The sequence below is a fragment of the Lolium rigidum genome, chromosome 2 (genome assembly GCF_022539505.1).
Source record: "Lolium rigidum isolate FL_2022 chromosome 2, APGP_CSIRO_Lrig_0.1, whole genome shotgun sequence".
Taxonomy (NCBI): domain Eukaryota; kingdom Viridiplantae; phylum Streptophyta; class Magnoliopsida; order Poales; family Poaceae; genus Lolium; species Lolium rigidum.
In genome coordinates, this window is record NC_061509.1 from 87,314,094 (window position 1) to 87,333,371 (window position 19,278).

Consider the following 19,278-nt stretch of genomic DNA (forward strand, 5'->3'; position numbering starts at 1 on the left):
CTAAACTCCACTCTTTCTTGATGTCGACGCCGGCCTCTGCAGCTCTACTGCCGTACGTGACAACCCCTCCTGCTCATCTCCTTCGAAGTCGTAGCCAGCCGGGAGTGACGAGCTCCAGCACAGCCGCTTGATACTTCCGTGTTGCTGGTGCGAGACTCTCATCCACCACCAGATGGCGCTGGTGGACCATACAAAGTACAGTAGCAAAATCTGCTGTTTTTTTTCAGAACTGAAATAGACAGTACACACTTGGTGCAGATATATCTAATGTACGAAGTACATTTGTTAAAAACAAATCATGCTAGGAAGTACAATTGGTGCAAATATTATTGTCTATTTTTTTCTTAGACATGAACTTTTGTTAGTCATTGACCTGTACTTCTGGTAAGAACCGCTCTATACTTCCCTTGTGATGATCGCACCTTACCTCTGCTTCTTGGTTCACGACAGTCACCGTCAGATGTGGTTTTTTTTCCAGCGTGTATTACACTGCTCCAGAAAATGTCATAATCTTGCTGGAAGTTCAATCACACTGAAAGCTAGGAAGTTTACAAGTGCGGTCAGTGGGTTATAATTGCAAAGAAGCACCGAAAAAAAGGGAGCCCTGCATAAGAAGTGAACTTTTCTTTTCTCCAAGAACCAACATGAATTGCAGTTTTTCTTGAAGATTTATACCCGGTAGCACACTTGTTCAACATCGAGAAAACAAAAAAAATGACCTTAAAAAACAGTTTGCAAAAATAAGGTGGCGGCCATATTGATTTTAATTTTATTCTTATCGATACATATGTCTTCTTTAATTGTCACCGTGTCATGCTAAAAAGCCAAAAAATAAAAATAAAATACGTTACGGCATATGATTCAAAGAAAATTAGGCACGGAAGTAAAAGTATATGGCGCCGATAAGTACCAGTTCATAACGCCCGGCAATCCAAGCTAAAAAGAAGTTAAAATTTATCATAAAAATACACATGGGTAGCATCGGTCAGTACAAACAAGTAGCAACGGAAAGTACGATTAGGGCCTGCTTTAATTGTCACCGTGTCATGCTAAAAAGGCTAAAATAAGCATAAATATGTTACGGCATATGCTTCAAATATATTTAGGCACGAAAGTATGAGTATATGACGCCGATAAGTACAAGTTCATAACGTCTGGAAGTCCAAGCAAAAAAAAAAATTAAAATTTCTCACGAAAATACACATGGGTAGTATCGGACAGTACAAACAAGTAGCAACTAGAAGTACAATTATGACCTTCTTTAATTGTCACCGTGTCATGCCAAAAAGCCAAAAGAATAAAATAAATATGTTAAGTCAGATGCTTCCAAGAAAATTAGGCAGGCATGTACGAGCACATGGCGCCGCGATGACCTTCCGCGCCCCCAATGACCTTTCGCGCTTCCGGCCGAGGTGCCTCCGCGGTGCCGCCCTAGGATCCTCTGCTCTGCCGCCCGAGGGTCCTCCGCGCTGCCGCTCGAGGGGATTCCCCGCCGCTGGAAACCCTGCTTCATATCGTCCCCCTCTTCCCGCGTCCCCTGGCTCCAAGGTTCGCTCTAGCGACGCCCATGCCTCTGATCCCTCTCCACCATCACCAACTACGCCACTGGCCCGGCTACCAGCCAACTGCTGCCCCGGATGCCTGGATGTGAAGTACATGACGCCAAAAAGGGCAGTTCAGGCGTTTTGTGGCTTCTATTCGTGCTTCCAGTTCTGGCGCCTGTTTTCTCTTTGATTAATGTTGGTTTTCAACAAATGTTCAATGTGTGGAACATGTTTGTTCTGTAGCTTGTGACTGCACTTACCAGGATGAGCGTTGGTTCAAGCCGTCGTCTACTCGGAGCTAGCACTACATCATCGTCTACCGTTCTGTTGTGCAAAATATTCTCCACGTCATGGGTTCGCAATTTTCCCACATTTCTGAATCTATGAACTTCTAAAACGGGAGACCTGAAGTTCCCATCACTACATATGTACGTGTCGTCCATTTTAGGATTTCTCGCAGCAGTTTTCGGAGATGATGTTCAGTCGGCAGTACAAGCACATTGGTATGTGCAGCTGAGATACATTACAGGAATGCAACACCACTTCAAACAACAATATATGAATTAATAAATAAAATGGCGGGAGCAGCTAGCTAACAATCCAAACAAAGCTTTGGCCTTCTAGCAGAATCAGTACTATGCGACCTGACGTTTGTCGTTCAATTAGCTCTGGACCATTGCATTACACTAATATTTTTTGATCCCAGGTTTCCCATTCAGTTAGCGATGGATCCTTGCAATACCCCAATCATTTTGGAGTCTGACAGTACTAGGATCATAAACAAAGTGAACAACTCTATTGTTTCTCTGGCCGTAGAGACTATCGTATTTTCAAAGATATGCCGAATATTGGTAGTAGCCCGCTCATTGTCCCCCGTCTGTACATTTTTCAGTCAATTAGTAGAGTATGCCGCCCCTTGGGTAAACTTCCGCCCTCCTCCAATCCTCTGTAGAGTGTCGACGCCATGCCAACAGGGTGTCGTGTCGCCCCGCCTTCCCCGCGCCGGCAGGCTCTTGCATCACAATGTCTTCCCTGTGCCGACAGGCTCCCGCATCGCCCCTCCTTCACCGACACCGGTAGGGTCCCGCGCCGCCCCGTCGACCATGCTCTGGCCGGCTCCCGACTGTGTCGCTGTATCCCGGTAGGCTTCTGACCATAGATCTCCCGATCACGGCCTGGCCTCCAGCGTTCGGCCGACGCATGGTTAGCACGGCCGTGTGCAACCAGCAGATACCCCATCTCTCGCTGTAGCATTTTCTTTGCATATCTAAACAATTGTAATGTTCGTGGTTGTATGCCCACTAGAGACTTAAATTGATTTGCGGAAGTTCGCATACTCTTAATGAATACATTACATACTATATGTGTTGGGTAGTTCACGCCACAAATAGAAAACAAATTATAAATTTTGGCGATAAGAAGTACAACCATTTGACACTAGAAGTAAACGCACTTAATTCAGGAAGTACGAGAAAACCAACAAAATCTAAATGTAGAAAAACAGAATAATACCACCACCCACAAGGAAGTTCAAATACTTGTTTACGAGAAGTACAAACATTCAACATAAGCAGTACACCCACTTAATATAGGAAGTACAATAAGACCGACAAAATCTAAATGTAGAAAAAACAAAATAATACCACCACCCCGTGAGGAAGCTCAAATACTTGAATACAAGAAGTACAACCATTCGACATAAGCAGTACACGCACTTAATATAGGAAGTATAATTAAGAAAACCGGCAAAATCCAAATGTCAAAAAAACAAAATAATTACATCATTCGCGAGGAAGTACAAGCAGTGATTTCGAGAAGTACAAGCATAGACTACATGAAGTACAAGCGGTAATTACAGGCACTACAAAGTGTCCAAAGAAAATACATGAATTATAGCTGTTTTACTGAACACTTCCATGAAACCGCACCGAGAAGTACAACCACATTGCCCGATAAGTACAAGTTCATGTCGAGGGAAGTTCAGTGCTCTGTTTTTACGGGGCGAAAATCTATTGTCCAAATCTCATCGATTTGATCACCAACCACTTCAATCTTTGTCACCAAAAGCTTTATATGATAGAGTATATGTCTAATTTCATTACCTACAACATTTTACAACAAATAAATGCATATAATCCATCAATTTCAAATCATATCCCACAAAATATACGGGAAACATGATTTCAAAACTTTAAAAATTAATTTTAAACCGTTTGGATTTGGATAAAATGGTAGATACGAAAAAGATGCGCCATTTTGACACCTTTCCAACCGTATATCATTTGTATTGTTTAAATATACTGGATGGAAATCGTGTGGATAATCATTTGGTGCTCGTCACATAAAATGGACGGACAGTAATTCGAGATTTTCTCTTAAACTGTAAGGAATTAGAAAAATCAATTGGAATAAGAAAGTTGCGCCTAGTCCATAGCTTTCCAACGCCATATCATTTGCATCATTCCGACAAACGGTTGAAACAAATCATCCAAATTACTCTCCGCTCGTTTTTTGAGTACGTCCGAATTTCGGTATTTTCAAAATTGTTCAAAAACAAAGAGGATTTTCAAAAAACATACAACATGAAAAAGTTGCGAAATTTCATTATCTTTCCAACGGTATATCATTTGCACAGTTTCGATAAGCGATTCAAAAACCGAACTAAAAGTTCGTTTTCTGGCCATATAGAAGCGTTTTCGTATTTTAAAAATTAAATTTAAACCGTGCAAAATCTGTGAAAAGTGTGAACATGGAAAAGTTGCGGTTTTTCATTATCTATCCAACGGTATATCATTTTCATAGTTCCGACAAATTGTTGGAAAACACGATGTAGAATCAGTAGCTCTGAAGAAAATGGGAAGTTCAGGTAAGTTCGACAGAAAGTTGAACCCTGTTATCGGGGAAGTACAACCTTGTGTCCAGGGAAGTACAAGTCGATGCTCAGAATATTATTCTGCAACCGGTTGCAGAATAGTGCTGGTATATATATATATATATTTTACCTATATATATATATATATATATATATATATATATATATATATAGATGCATGAACGTGTGTCACTTCGATTGATATATGTAATATAATGGTTTCCTATATATACGTGTCTGCATTATAACGTGTTTCAAATAAAGGCAGACTCTGCCGCGGCAGCGTTTTAGTGTAATTTCCTGCCGCGGCAGAGTCTACCGCGGCAGCGTTTTAGTGCAATTTCCTGTCGCGGTAGAGTCTGCCGCGGCAGGGAAGGGCACCAAAACGCTGCCGCAGCACAACCCTTTAGCACCGGTTCGTAACCGGTGCTAAAGGTCCTTCACCCGGGTGCTCCTCTGCGGGCCACGTGGTGCCCTTTGGGGGGACCTTTAGCACCGGATGCGTTGCACCAGTTGGCCATCCGGTGAATATGGCCATTACAAACTGGTGGAAATGCCCCGTTTTCTACTAGTGCGCTACCATATATTTGATCTCCCGTATATTTGATCTCCCGATAAATGACGTAATTTTGTAAAAAAAACAAAATTCATGTTTGCTAATTCTCATTAAAACTGGATGACATAATACATGGACACCTCGGAGGATTTTATTTGTTAAAATTTCTATCTATTTTGCAAAGCTAAAAAAAGACGATCCACGAGGTGTGTGTGTGTGGGGTGCGTAGAGAGCAAAAAAAACCAAGAAAATATTAAGTGGCGCATATAGCAATATGCGCCACATAATTTTGTATTTCTGTAGCGCATATCAACATGCGCCACATAAATGTGCATTTGTGTAGCGCATATAGCAATATGCACCACAAAATTCCAAAAATTTTGTGGAGCATATTTTTTTATGCACCACATAAATAATTTTGTGGATCACGCATTTTAAATGTGCCACGGAATACATTTCTATCTATAACGGTTTTCCTAGTAGTGTTTGTACTTTATTGACACATATCCCCACATATTTGCAACATATGATGATGTATCCATGTTTTATATTGATTAATGAGAATTTACCAATGTTCCCTTCATTTGGGTTGTAACTCTACAGAACAAGAAAACCTTATTTTGTGTTTCTTCACTTTCAACGACTTATAGGGAGTCAAATTGAGCTAGGATTTCGGACACGTCAATATTTCTTCACGAGAAACACCCGGAGATCTTCGATCTCACGGGAGGGGTCTTGAGGCCCAAAAGAGCCTAGGTGGCACGCCGCCACCTGCTCTCTTTTCTCCCTCGGCCGTCCGTTTGGCCTAATCTGTTCGCTCACGGACTCCGTTTGACCTAAAAACCCTATATATATGAGCCCCGAAGGTTTCCTCATGGAGAGAGCCGCCGAGAGACTGAAACACCAAAATAGAGGCTGCAACAGTGTAGATGGGAGGGGGAACTCCACCGGAGCCGCCGCCGGAGGGATCTCCACCTTCCCCAACATCTTCCTTAGCAATAACATGATGACGAGGGAGTAGTCCACCTCTAAACTATGAGTTTGTGGCAGTGGCTTTATCTATTGCTCTGTTGTTCTTCATAGATCTTAGTACCATATGAGCTCCCCAACATGATTATGGTCATATATATAATTCCTATGTGGTGGATCTTATTCTATGATATTGATATACATTACAAGAAAAGTTTGCATGGTCGACGAAGTTGAAGCCAGGCCATGGTTGTTGACGCACCATCCCCGACGATTTTTGCTCTCTTCACGGTGCATCTCAAAACTTTTTTCTCATTTTTTGAGGCCATTTAGCACCACGGAAACGTGAAAACGCCGCGCATGGTGGCCCGGGACGTGGTGCATGATGAATTCTCGGGTGCGCCAGCCAAGTCAACACAAATCCGCACCACCCGACTGTAGGGCCCAGATGGCAGCATCTCTAGTGATGTTTTTTTTCGATCGCTCCCTCTCGTTGACATTCTCTGATCGATCAGTTTACGCTACTGGTTCATGGGCCCCGCATGTCATCCTCTCTGAACGATAAATGTTTCTTTTATTGGATTTTTTACCCCCTGATTTTGGCTACTTGAGTTTTTCTTTCGATCTCGTGCCTCCTTGGAATGGCATCTGATATGTGGCCACTTGCATATTTATTTCGATCCCCTATCGCCTGGTTATCGTTGAGGATCTTTGTTGGCAGATCGGTCCCACATGTCATCCTCTATGTACAATAAAAGTTTATTTTCTTGCATTATTTTTGGCACCTGATATTTGGCCACTTGACATTTTTTCTTTCGATCTCCTGCCGCCTAGTTAACGTTGAGGAAGTTGCTGGCAGATCGACCCCACATGTTAGCATCTCTGAACTTTAAACGTTTTCTTTTTTGGATTTATTTTTGACCCCTGAATTTAAGCTGTTTGCTTTTTTTTCGATCACCTGCCGCCTGGTTAATGTTGAGGATGCTGCTGACTCATGGGTCCCATATGTCAGTCTCTATGAACGATAAACTTTTCCTTTCTTGGATTTATTTTTGACCCTAATTTCTGGCTATTTTCCTTTTCTTTCAATCCCCTGCCGTCTTTGAAACATTGAGGACGCTGCTAGCTCATAGGTCCCACATGTCAGCCTATGAACAATAAACCTTTCTTTTGTTGATTTATTTGTGACCCCTAATTTCTAGCTATTTGCCTTTTTCTTTTGATCACCTTCCGCCTTTAAAACGTTGAGGACACTGCTGGCTCATGCGTCCCACATGTCAGCCTCTCTAAACGATAAATATTTTATTTCTTGGATTTATTTTTGATCCCTAATGTTTGGCTATTTCCCTTTTTCTTTCGATCCCCTGCCACCTTTAAAACGTTGAGGATGCTGCTAGCTCATGGATCCCAGCCTCTCTGAATGATAGACCTTTCCTTTTTTTGATTTATATTTGACCCCTAATTTTTTGTTATTTTCCTTTTTTCTTTCGATCCCCTATCGCCTTTAAAACGTTGAGGCCTCTCCTACAAAATGGGACCCACATCTCATCTTAGAATGATAAATGTTGAGTCCGCTACTGCAAAATAGGTCGCACATGTTGATACGTCTCCAACGTATCTATAATTTCTGATGTTCCATGCTTGTTTTATGACAATACCTACATGTTTTGTTCACACTTTATATCGTTTTGATGCGTTTTCCGGAACTAACCTATTGACGAGATGCCGAAGGGCCAGTTGCTGTTTTCTGCTGTTTTTGGTTTCAGAAATCCTAGTAAGGAAATATTCTCGGAATTGGACGAAATCAACGCCCAGAACCTTATTTTTCCCGGAAGTTTCCAGAACACCGAAGATGGACCAGAGGGGAGGCCCAGGGCCACCACACATGGTGGCGGCGCGGCCAAGAGGGGGGCCGCGCCCCCCTGTTGTGTGGAGCCTCCAGACCCCCTCCGACTCTGACTCTTCGCCTATTTAAGCCGTCCTGACCTAAAACTTCGGGACGGAAAAGCCACGATACGAGAAAAGTTCCAGAGCCGTCGCCATCGCGAAGCCAAGATTCGGGGGACAGAAGTCTCTGTTCCGGCACGCCGCCGGGACGGGTAAGTGCCCCCGGAAGGCATCTCCATCGACACCACCGCCATCTTCATCGACGCTGCTGTCTCCCATGATGAGGAGGGAGTAGTTCTCCCCCGAGGCTAAGGGCTGTACCGTAGCTATGTGGTTCATCTCTCTCCCATGTGATCTTTATGTGATCATGAGCTTTGTGATCTAGTTGAATATCATCTATGTGCTACTCTAGTGATGTTATTAAAGTAGTCTATTCCTCCTTCATGATGTAATGTTGACAGTGTGTGCATCATGTAGTACTTGGTATAAGCTATGATTGTGATCTCTTGTAGATTATGAAGTTAACTATTACTATGATAGTATTGATGCGATCTATTCCCCCTTTCATAGCTATTGTTGACGAGTGTGTATGCTATGTTAGTACTCGGTCTAAATTGCAATGGTCTATCATGCACTCTAAGGTTACTTAAATATGAACACCGAATGTTGTGGAGCTTGTTAACTCCGGCTTGAGGGAGCTCTTGTAGCCCTACACAATGAATGGTGTTTGTCATCCAACAAGAGAGTGTAGAGAAAGTAGTATTTGTTTATTCAGTTATGTGATCAATGTTGAGAGTGTCCACTAGTGAAAGTATGATCCCTAGGCCTTGTTTCTAAGTATCGAAACACCGTTTATTTCTTGTTCTCATCTGCATGTTTACTCGCTGCCATATTTTATTCAGATTGTTATTACCACTCATATTCATCCATATTACTTGTATTTCACTATCTCTTCGCCGAACTAGTGCACCTATACATCCGACAAGTGTATTAGGTGTGTTGGGGACACAAGAGACTTCTTGTATCGTGATTGTAGGGTTGCTTGAGAGGGATATCTTTGTCCACTACCTCCCTGAGTTTGATAAACCTTGGGTGATTCACTTAAGGGAAACTTGCTGCTCTTCTACAAACCTCTGCTCTTGGAGGCCCAACACTGTCTACAGGAATAGAAGCGTGAGTATACATCAAGCTATTTTCTAGCGCCGTTGCCGAGGAGGTAAGGTAAAAGGTATTCACATCCTCCGACTACTAAGCTATTTCCTAGCACTGTTGCCGGTGTGTGAGTGCTCGAAGCTATTTCCTTTAGATCCTGCAATTGCATCTTTTTGTTTCTTGTTAAACACTAGTAAGGCATAATGGAAAACAACTGTGAGCTTTTTAAACTATTTCCTGAGTTAAGACATGGATTGTTTGATGCGAAAATTAAAAAACCTATGGAACCTTATTTGCATGCTAGTAGTAATATTAGTATGAACGCTTTGAACACCATTGTTGATAATGATATAGAAAGTTCTAAGCTTGGGGAAGCTGGTTTTGATGAGCATGATATTTTTAGTCCCCCAAGCATTGAGGAGAAAATTTTCTTTGATGATACTTTGCCTCCTATTTATGATGATTATAATGATAGTGGTCTTCTGGTGCCGCCTACTATGGAGGATAAATTTAATTATGATTACAATATGCCTCCTATATTTGATGATAGCTACTTTGTTGAATTTGCTCCCACTACAATTAATAAGAATGACTATGCTTATGTTGGGAGTAGTAATAATTTTATGCATGAGACTCATGATAAGAATGTTTCATTTGATAGTTATGTTGTTGAGTTTGTTCATGATGCTACTGAAAATCATTATGAGAGAGGAAAATATGGTTGTAGAACTTTTCATGTTACTAATACACCTCTCTATATGCTGAAAATCTTGAAGTTGCGCTTGTCTAGTTTTCCTATGCTTGTTGCATTATGCCTACATGACTTGTTTATTTACAAGATTCCTTTTCATAGGAAGTGGGTTAGGCTTAAATTTGTTTTGAATTTGCTTCTTGATGCTCTCTTTTGCTTCAACTCTTATTTCTTGGGAGTGCATCATTAAAACTGCTGAGCCCATCTTAATGGCTATAAAGAAAGCACTTCTTGGGAGATAACCCATGTTTTTATTTTACTACAGCAATTTTGTTTTATATTTGAGTCTTGGAAGTTGTTACTACTGTAGCAATCTCTCCTTATCTTTATTTTATTGCATTGTTGTGCCGAGTAAAGTCTTTGATAGTAAGGTTCATACTAGATTTGGATTACTGCGCAAAAACAGATTTCTTGCTGTCACGAATTTGGGAAGGATTCTCTGTAGGTAACTCAGAAAAAATCTGCCAATTTACGTGAGTGATCCTCAGCTATGTACGCAACTTTCATTCAATTTGAGCATTTTCATCTGAGCAAGTTAAGTGCCTCTAAAAAATTCATCTTTACGGACTGTTCTGTTTTGACAGATTCTGCATTTTATTTCGCATTGCCTCTTTTGCTATGTTGGATGGATTTCTTTGTTCCATTAACTTTCAGTAGCTTTGTGCAATGTCCAGAAGTGTTAAGAATGATTGTGTCACCTCTGAATATGTGAATTTTTGATTATGCACTAACCCTCTAATGAGTTTGTTTTGAGTTTGGTGTGGAGGAAGTTTTCAAGGGTCAAGAGAGGAGGATGATACAATATGATCAAGAAGACTCAAGCATCTAAGCTTGGGGATGCCCAAGGCATCCCCTTCTTCATCGACAACTTATCAGGTCACCTCTAGTGAAACTATATTTTTATTCCGTCACATCTTATTTGCTTTACTTGGAGCGTATGTGTGCTTTTATTTTTGTTTTGTTATTTCCATTCTCTGAATAAATTCATGCTTGTGTGGGAGAGAGACACGCTCCGCTCGTTCATATGAACACTGGTGTTCTTAGCTTTACTTTTAATGTTCATGGCGAAGGTTGAAACTGCTTCGTTCATTGTTATTTGCTTGGAAACAAAAAATGCTTCATGTGGTAATTGGTATAATGTCTTGAATAATTTGATACTTGGCAATTGTTGTGCTCATATAGATCATGTTTAAGCTCTTGCATCATGTACTTTGCACCTATTAATGAAGAACTACATAGAGCTTGTTAAAATTTGGTTTGCATGATTAGTTTCTCTAGAGTCTAGATATTTTCTGGTTAAGGTGTTTGAACAACAAGGAGACGATGTAAAGTCTTATAATGTTTGCAATATGTGCTTATGTAAGTTTTTCTGTAACATTTTATACTTGAGTTTGCTTCAAACAACCTTGCTAGCCTAGCCTTGTATTGAGAGGGATTACTTCTCGTGCATCCAAATCCTTGAGCCAAAAACCATGCCATTTGTGTCCACCATATCTACCTACTACATGGTATTTCTCTGCCATTCCAAAGTACATTACTTGAGTGCTACCTTTAAAATTCTATTCTTTGTCTTTGCAATATATAGCTCATGGGAAAATAGCCTTAAAAACTATTGTGGGAAAGAATATGTAGCTAGGTATCTTATTTCTTATAAGTTGCTTGTTGAGCGGTAACCATGTTTCTGGGGACGCCATCAACTATTTCACCTTTGTTGAATATCATGTGAGTTGCTATGCATGTTCGTCTTGTCTGAAGTAAGGGTGATTTTCATGATCAAATGGTTTGAGTATGCATATTGTTAGAGAAGAACATTGGGCCGCTAACTAAAGCCATGATCCATGGTGGAAGTTTTAGTTTGGACAATTAATCCTCAATCTCTTATGAGAATATTATCTGTTGTTGAATGCTTATGCATTAAAGAGGAGTCCATTATATGTTGTCTATGTTGTCCCGGTATGGATGTCTAAGTTTAGAATAATCAAAAGCGAGAAATCCAATGCGAGCTTTCTCCTTAGACCTTTGTACAGGCGGCATAGAGGTACCCCTTTGTGACACTTGGTTGAACATATGCTATGCAATGATAATCCATGTTAATCCAAGCTAATTAGGACAATGTGCGAGCACTATTGGTAATCTATGCATGAGGCTTGCAACTTATAGGATATCTTATACATGACACATATGATTTATTACTACCATTGACAAAATTGTTTCTTGTTTTCAAAATAAAAGCTCTAGCACAAAAATAGTAATCCATGCTTCCCTCTGCGAAGGGCCTATCTTTTGCTTTTATGTTGAGTCAGTTTACCTACTTCTTTCTATCTTAGAAGCAAACACTTGTGTCAACTGTGTGCATTGATTCCTACATGTTTGCCTATTGCACTTGTTATATTGCTTTATGATGACAACTATCCATGAGATATACATGTTACAAGTTGAAAGCAATTGCTGAAACTTAATCATCCTTTGTGTTGCTTCAGAACCTTCTACTAAGAATCTATTGCTTTATGAGTTAACTCCTATGCAAGTCTTATTGATGCTTGTCTTGAAAGTACTATTCATGAAAAGTCTTTGCTATATGATTCAGTTGTTTAGTCATTATCTTTACCATTGCTTTGAATCACTTCATTCATCTCATATGCTTTACAATAGTATGATCAAGATTATGTAAGTAGCATGTCACTACAGAAATTATTCTTTTTATCGTTTACCTACTCGAGGACGGGTAGGAACTAAGCTTGGGGATGCTGATACCTCTCCAACGTATCTATAATTTCTGATGTTCCATGCTTGTTTTGTGACAATACCTACATGTTTTGTTCACACTTTATATCGTTTTGATGCGTTTTCCGGAACTAACCTATTGACGAGATGCCGAAGGGCGAGTTGCTGTTTTCTGCTGTTTTTGGTTTTAGACATCCTAGTAAGGAAATATTCTCGGAATTGGACGAAATCAACGCCCAGAACCTTATTTTTCCCGGAAGCTTCCAGAACACCGAAGATGGACAAGAGGGGAGGCCCAGGGCCACCACACATGGTGGCGGCGCGGCCAAGAGGGGGGCCGCGCCCCCCTGTTGTGTGGAGCCTCCAGACCCCCTCCGACTCCGACTCTTCGCCTATTTAAGCCGTCCAGGCCTAAAACTTCGGGACGGAAAAGCCACGATACGAGAAAAGTTCCAGAGCCGCCGCCATCGCGAAGCCAAGATTCGGGGGACAGAAGTCTCTGTTCCGGCACGCCGCCGGGACGGGGAAGTGCCCCCGGAAGGCAACTCCATCGACACCACCGCCATCTTCATCGACGCTGCTGATGACCCACAAGTATAGGGGATCGCAACAGTCTTCGAGGGAAGTATTACCCAATTTATTGATTCGACACAAGGGGAGACAAAGAATACTTGGAAGCCTTAACAACGGAGTTGTCAATTCAGTTGCACCTGGAAACGAGACTTGCTCGCAAGAGTTTATCGGTAGTAACAGTTTTATAGCGATAGCAGTAGTGAAATAACGGCGGCAGAGTAACAAAGACAGCAGTAGTGATTTTAGTAAACAGCAGGATTAAAATACTGTAGGCACGGGGACGGATGACGGGCGTTGCATGGATGAGAGAAACTCATGTAACAATCATAGTAGGGCATTTGCAGATAATAATAAAACGGTGTCCAAGTACTAATCAATCAATAGGCATGTGTTCCAATTATAGTCGTACGTGCTCGCAATGAGAAACTTGCACAACATCTTTTGTCCTACCAGCCGGTGGCAGCCGGGCCTCAAGGGAAACTACTTGGATATTAAGGTACTCCTTTTAATAGAGTACCGGAGCAAAGCATTAACACTCCGTGAACACATGTGATCCTCACATCACTACCATCCCCTCCGGTTGTCCCGATTTCTGTCACTTCGGGGCCATTGGTTCCGGACGACAACATGTGTATACAACTTGCGGGTAAGATCATAAACAACGAATATCATGATGAAATAATAACATGTTCAGATCTGAGATCATGGCACTCGGGCCCTAGTGACAAGCATTAAGCATAACAAGTTGTAACAATATCATAAAAGTACCATCTACGGACACTAGGCACTATGCCCTAACAATCTTATGCTATTACATGACCAATCTCATCCAATCCCTACCATCCCCTTCACCTACAGCGGGGAATTACTCACACATGGATGGGGGAAACATGGCTGGTTGATGTAGAGGCGTTGGCGGTGATGGCGGTGATGATCTCCTCCAATTCCCCGTCCGGCGGAGTGCCAGAACGGAGACTTCTGACTCCCGCGACGGAGTTTCGCGATGTGGCGGCGTTCTGGAGGGTTTCCGGCGACTTCGACTTCCCTTTGTGCGTTTTTAGGTCGAGGCGAATAAGTAGTCCGAAGGGGGGCGTCGGAGGCCGGCCGAGGGGGCCACACCACCTGGCCGCGCGGGCCCCCCTGGGCCGCGCCACCAGGTGGTGTGGGGCCCTCGGGCCTCCACTTCAATTGCCCTTCTGGCTCCGTTAGTTTCCTGGGAAAATAGGGCCTTCTGCATAAATTCCGAGGTTTTTCCCGAAAGTTGGATTTCTGCACAAAAACGAGACACCAGAGCAGTTCTGCTGAAAACAGCGTTAGTCCGTGTTAGTTGCATCCAAAATACACAAATTAGAGGCCAAACAATAGCAAAAGTGTTCGGGAAAGTAGATACGTTTTCGACGTATCAACTCCCCCCAAGCTTAGCTTATTGCTTGTCCTCAAGCAATTCGATTAACAAGCGAGCGATAAAAGAACTTTCACGAACACATTTGCTCATATGATGTATATATTCTCATGCTATGGCTAATACTTAAGCAGTTCATAATGAGATACATGCAAATAAGATCATCTAACGGCTATGTCAATCATGGAGAGGTACCAACAATTAATAATAAGCATCATGAATCATGTATATAAGCAGGATTGCAATGTTCATAAGAGAGTATGATAAAGTGGTATCTCGCTTGCTCGTATTTGATTGGCAAAACATAAATGCCCGGGCACCTTTGAAGTTCATAGAAAGACTAGAAGTAGTGATTGTCAAAGATAAAAGCATCAAAGTTATACCACAATCAATCATATTTTGAGACAAGCATATTATACTAAGAATGACAGTTGTGCTCTCAAGATAGTACTCAAAGAAATAATGGAGACACAACATAAAAGTAAAAGATTGACCCTTCGCGAGAGGAAGCGAGGGATTAACATGCGCTAGAGCTTTTCATTTGTAAAGCAGGAGTAAAATTATTTTGAGAGGTGTTTGTTGTTGTCAACGAATGGTAATGGGTACACTAACTACCTCGCCAACCGGACTTTCAAGAGCGGCTCCCATGAATTATTGCATATTTATGTGGCACTCCTTCCAACCTTTCTTACACAAACCATGGCTAACCGAATCCTCGGGTGCCCGCCAACAATCTCATACCATGAAGGAGTGCCTTTTTATTTTAGTTTTATTATGATGATGACACTCCCCCCAACCTTTGCTTACACAAGCCATGGCTAACCGAATCCTTCGGGTGCCGTCCAACAATCACAAACCATGGAGGAGTGTCTATTTAAGTTAATTAGTTCGGGACTGGGAATCCCATTGCCAGCTCTTTTTGCAAAATTATTGGATAAGCGGATGTGCCACTATTCCATATGAGAGTCCGTCAAAAGTAAATGACAAGGTTGAAAGCTAAACACCACATACTTCCTCATGAGCTATGAAACATTAACACAAATTAAGAAGCATTTTGAAGGTTTTAAAGGTAGCGCATGAGAATTTACTTGGAATGGTTTGAAATGCCATGCATAGGTATTTATGGTGGACACTCTGGAATAACTTGGTTTTCATGTGTTTGGAGGCACGAGCAGTGTTCCCGCTCAGTACAAGTGAAGGCTAGCAAAAGACTAGGGAGCGACAAATCAAGAGAGCAGTAACTGTCATAATCATGCTTGCGGCAAAATAAATTAACAGAGGCATAAAAGTGATACAAGAACTACTGAAGCAATGTAAATCATCGAGGCTTAATTGACTTTTTGTTCAGTCATATGCATGCGTGAGCATGTGCCAAGTCGATATAAATGAATTATTCAGAGGAGGATACCACAATGCCATACTTACTTATGAATAAAACAATGCAAGCAAACATCCATGACATGCTACTCATATTAATCAATTGGAGCTAAACATGAGAGATCATGAACTACTAGACTTTCTTAAATAACATATACCTCACATGAACCAACTAAGCATGCTCACATGGATGAGTATATGTACAAAAATGAAAACAAATAGAGTTCATACCAGCCTCTCACCACAATCAGATTGTCGTAGATCGTCATTATTGCCTTTTCACTTGTGTAGCTTGGATAATATGAAATGAAAACCACGCTCCAGCCACCGAAAACCATTGAACTCAAGATGAACTTTACAAACCAAAGAAGAACAGCAAATATTTTTGGTGTTTTCAAATTGCAAATAAGAGCAAGAGGAAACAAGCAAACAAAGCAAAATCTTTTTGGGTTTTCTTATAGCAAACTAGCAATAGCAAATAAAGTGAAACAAATGCAAGAAACCAAAGCAAACAAATGGTGAAGAGAAACAACAGAAATATTTTTGGTCTTTTTGTGTTTTGGGAAAGGAACAAAGCAAAAACAAGAAATAGCAAACTAAAAGAAACACAGAAAAGCGAGATGGCAGAAATCTGCCAAAACCTGACAGCAGTACAGAAATCGATTTTTACAAAAATCTTACGTTGCTCAGTTCAAAAAGTGTTCAACTAATGAAAGTTAGATAACAACCTGGGGAACATGCACAAAAATTTGCAACTCAAAATACTGTTCTGGCTGGGCACACGAATTTTTACGGTAACAGCCCAGAATCTGTTTTCAGGCAGCACTTCCCCAAATATCATCTTCCTCTCATTAGAAAACCACTCAAAGAGACTAAACAAGTATATACAAGTATCCAGCAATCATAATATGCAAAGAATGAGTGATGCCGAAGTACCTCCCCCCAAGCTTAGGCTTTTGACTCTTCTTGATCACGTTATATCCCCCTTCTCTCTTGACCCTTAAAAACTTCCTTCACACCAAACTTCTCATAAACTTCATTAGAGGGGTTAGTACTCAAAAAAATTTGAATCCACTTTGGTCCTGTAGTGGCACATTGCAAGAACTCAATAAAACATTAGCTACAGCCCTCTACATCTAGAAAACCTCGCTTAAAGTCCACAAGAGACAATGCAAAAAACAGAGACAGAATCTGCCAAAACAGAACAGCCAGTAAAGACGAATTTTAAATAAATACTTCCGTTGCTCAAATCAGAAAACTCAAAACTAATGAAAGTTGCGTACATATCTGAGGAACACGCACGTAAATTGGCATAATTTTCTGAGTTACCTACAGAGAAAACGGCCCAGATTCGTGACAGATAGAAATCTGTTTCTGCGCAGAAATTCAAATCTAGTATCAACCTTCGATTAGAGACTTTACTTGGCACAATAATGCAATAAAGTAAAGATACAAATGTATTGCTACAGTAATTAAAACAAGTGGAGGAAGAAAGAAATGTTGTTCACCTCCTCTATGCATATTAAAAGTATTTGTTAACAAGGTTGATCAAGTCTTGCCACCAAATAAATTTTACATAGCATAAGAAGAAATAAACCTCAAATCAATCATGTTACCTTGAATTGTATTGATATGGATCCAATCACAAGAGTTTGATATTCTTCTTTAGGCTCATATATAGGACAATCAATAGTTCCCACTTTGATAGTTCTCACATTAGAAATAGTATTAACTCCGCACGCTTTTTCAATCCTCTTGGGGAAATAAACGGTGTGTTCCTTATCATCAACATTGAAAGTAACATTTCCTTTATTGCAATCAATAACAGCCCCTGCGGTGTTAAGAAAAGGTCTCCCAAGAATAATAGACATATTATCATCTTCAGGCATTTCCAACACAACAAAATCGGTTAATATCAAGCGGTTATTAGTAACTTGAACAGGAACATCCTCACATATACCAACAGGAATAGCAGTAGATTTATCAGCCATTTGCAAAGATATATCAGTAGGTATCAACTTATCTAAGTAAAGTCTCTTGTAAAGAGAAAAAGGCATAACACTAACACCGGCTCCCAAGTCACATAGAGCAGTTTTAACATAATTATTCTTAATAGAACAAGGAATAGTAGGTATACCTGGGTCGCCCAACTTCTTTGAAATTTTGCCATTGAAAGAGTAATTAGCAAGCATAGTAGAAATTTCCTCATTGGGGATTTTCCTTTTGTTAGTAACAATATCTTTCATATACTTTGAATAAGGTGGCAATTTAATAGCATCAGTCAAAGGGATTTGCAAGAATAAAGGTTTCATCCAATCGCAAAATTTATTATAGTGTTCTTCTTCCTTTGATTTTAGTTTCTTAGCAGGAAAAGGCATTTGCTTTTGCACCCAAGGTTCTCTTTCATTACCATGTTTCTCAGTAATAAAATCTTCTTTAGTATACTTTCTATTTTTAGCATGCTTTTCAGGTTCTTCTTCAACCTCTTCTTTATCAGGAGTATCATTCTTATCATTATCTTTATCATTATCATGTTCATTACCACTTTCAGTTTCAGCATCAGAAATAGAAATACTATTAGGATCATTAACAGGTTCAGAGGATTCTATAACATTTTTATGTTTCTTTTTCTTTTTCTTCTTAGAATGAGCACTAGGTTCAATGCGTTGAGAATCTTGTTCAATTCTTTTAGGATGCCCTTCGGGATATAGAGGATCCTGGGTAGAGACACCACCTCTAGTTGTTACTTCATAAGCATGTTTCTCTTTAGAATTATTCCCTAACAAGTCATTTTGCACTTTAGTGAGTTGATCAATTTGAGTTTGAATCATTTGAAAATGTTTAACAAGCATCTTAACATCATTGGAGGTTCTCTCCACAATATCATGCAATTGACTAATAGCTTGAGAATTTTCCATTAGATGAATCTCTACTCTTATATTAAAATTTTCTTGTTTAACAATATAATTATCAAACTCATCTAAGCATTGTGCAGGAGGTTTCGAATACGGAATATCTTCCCTAGTAAAGCGTTGAAGGGAGTTTACCTCAATCATGGATGAAGGGGGAATTATCTCACATATATCTTCTATAGGAGGTAGATTCTTCACATCTTCAGATTTAATACCTTTCTCCTTGAGAGACTTCTTGGCTTCCCTCATATCTTCATCATTCAATTTAATTAAACCCCTCTTCTTCGCTATTGGCGTTGGAGTTGGTTCAGGCGTATTCCAATCATCATAATTCCGGCCTATTTTAGCCAATAATTCTTCAGCGTCGTCCGGAGTTCTTTTCCTGAAAACACAACCAGCACAACTATCCAGGTATGCCCTAGAATCAATGGTTAGTCCACTATAAAATATATCAAGTAATTCATGCTTTTCTAAATCATGGTCAGGCAAAGCTCTAATAAGAGAGCAAAATCTTGCCCAAGCCTCAGGCAATTTCTCTTCATCTCCCTGATCAAAACTA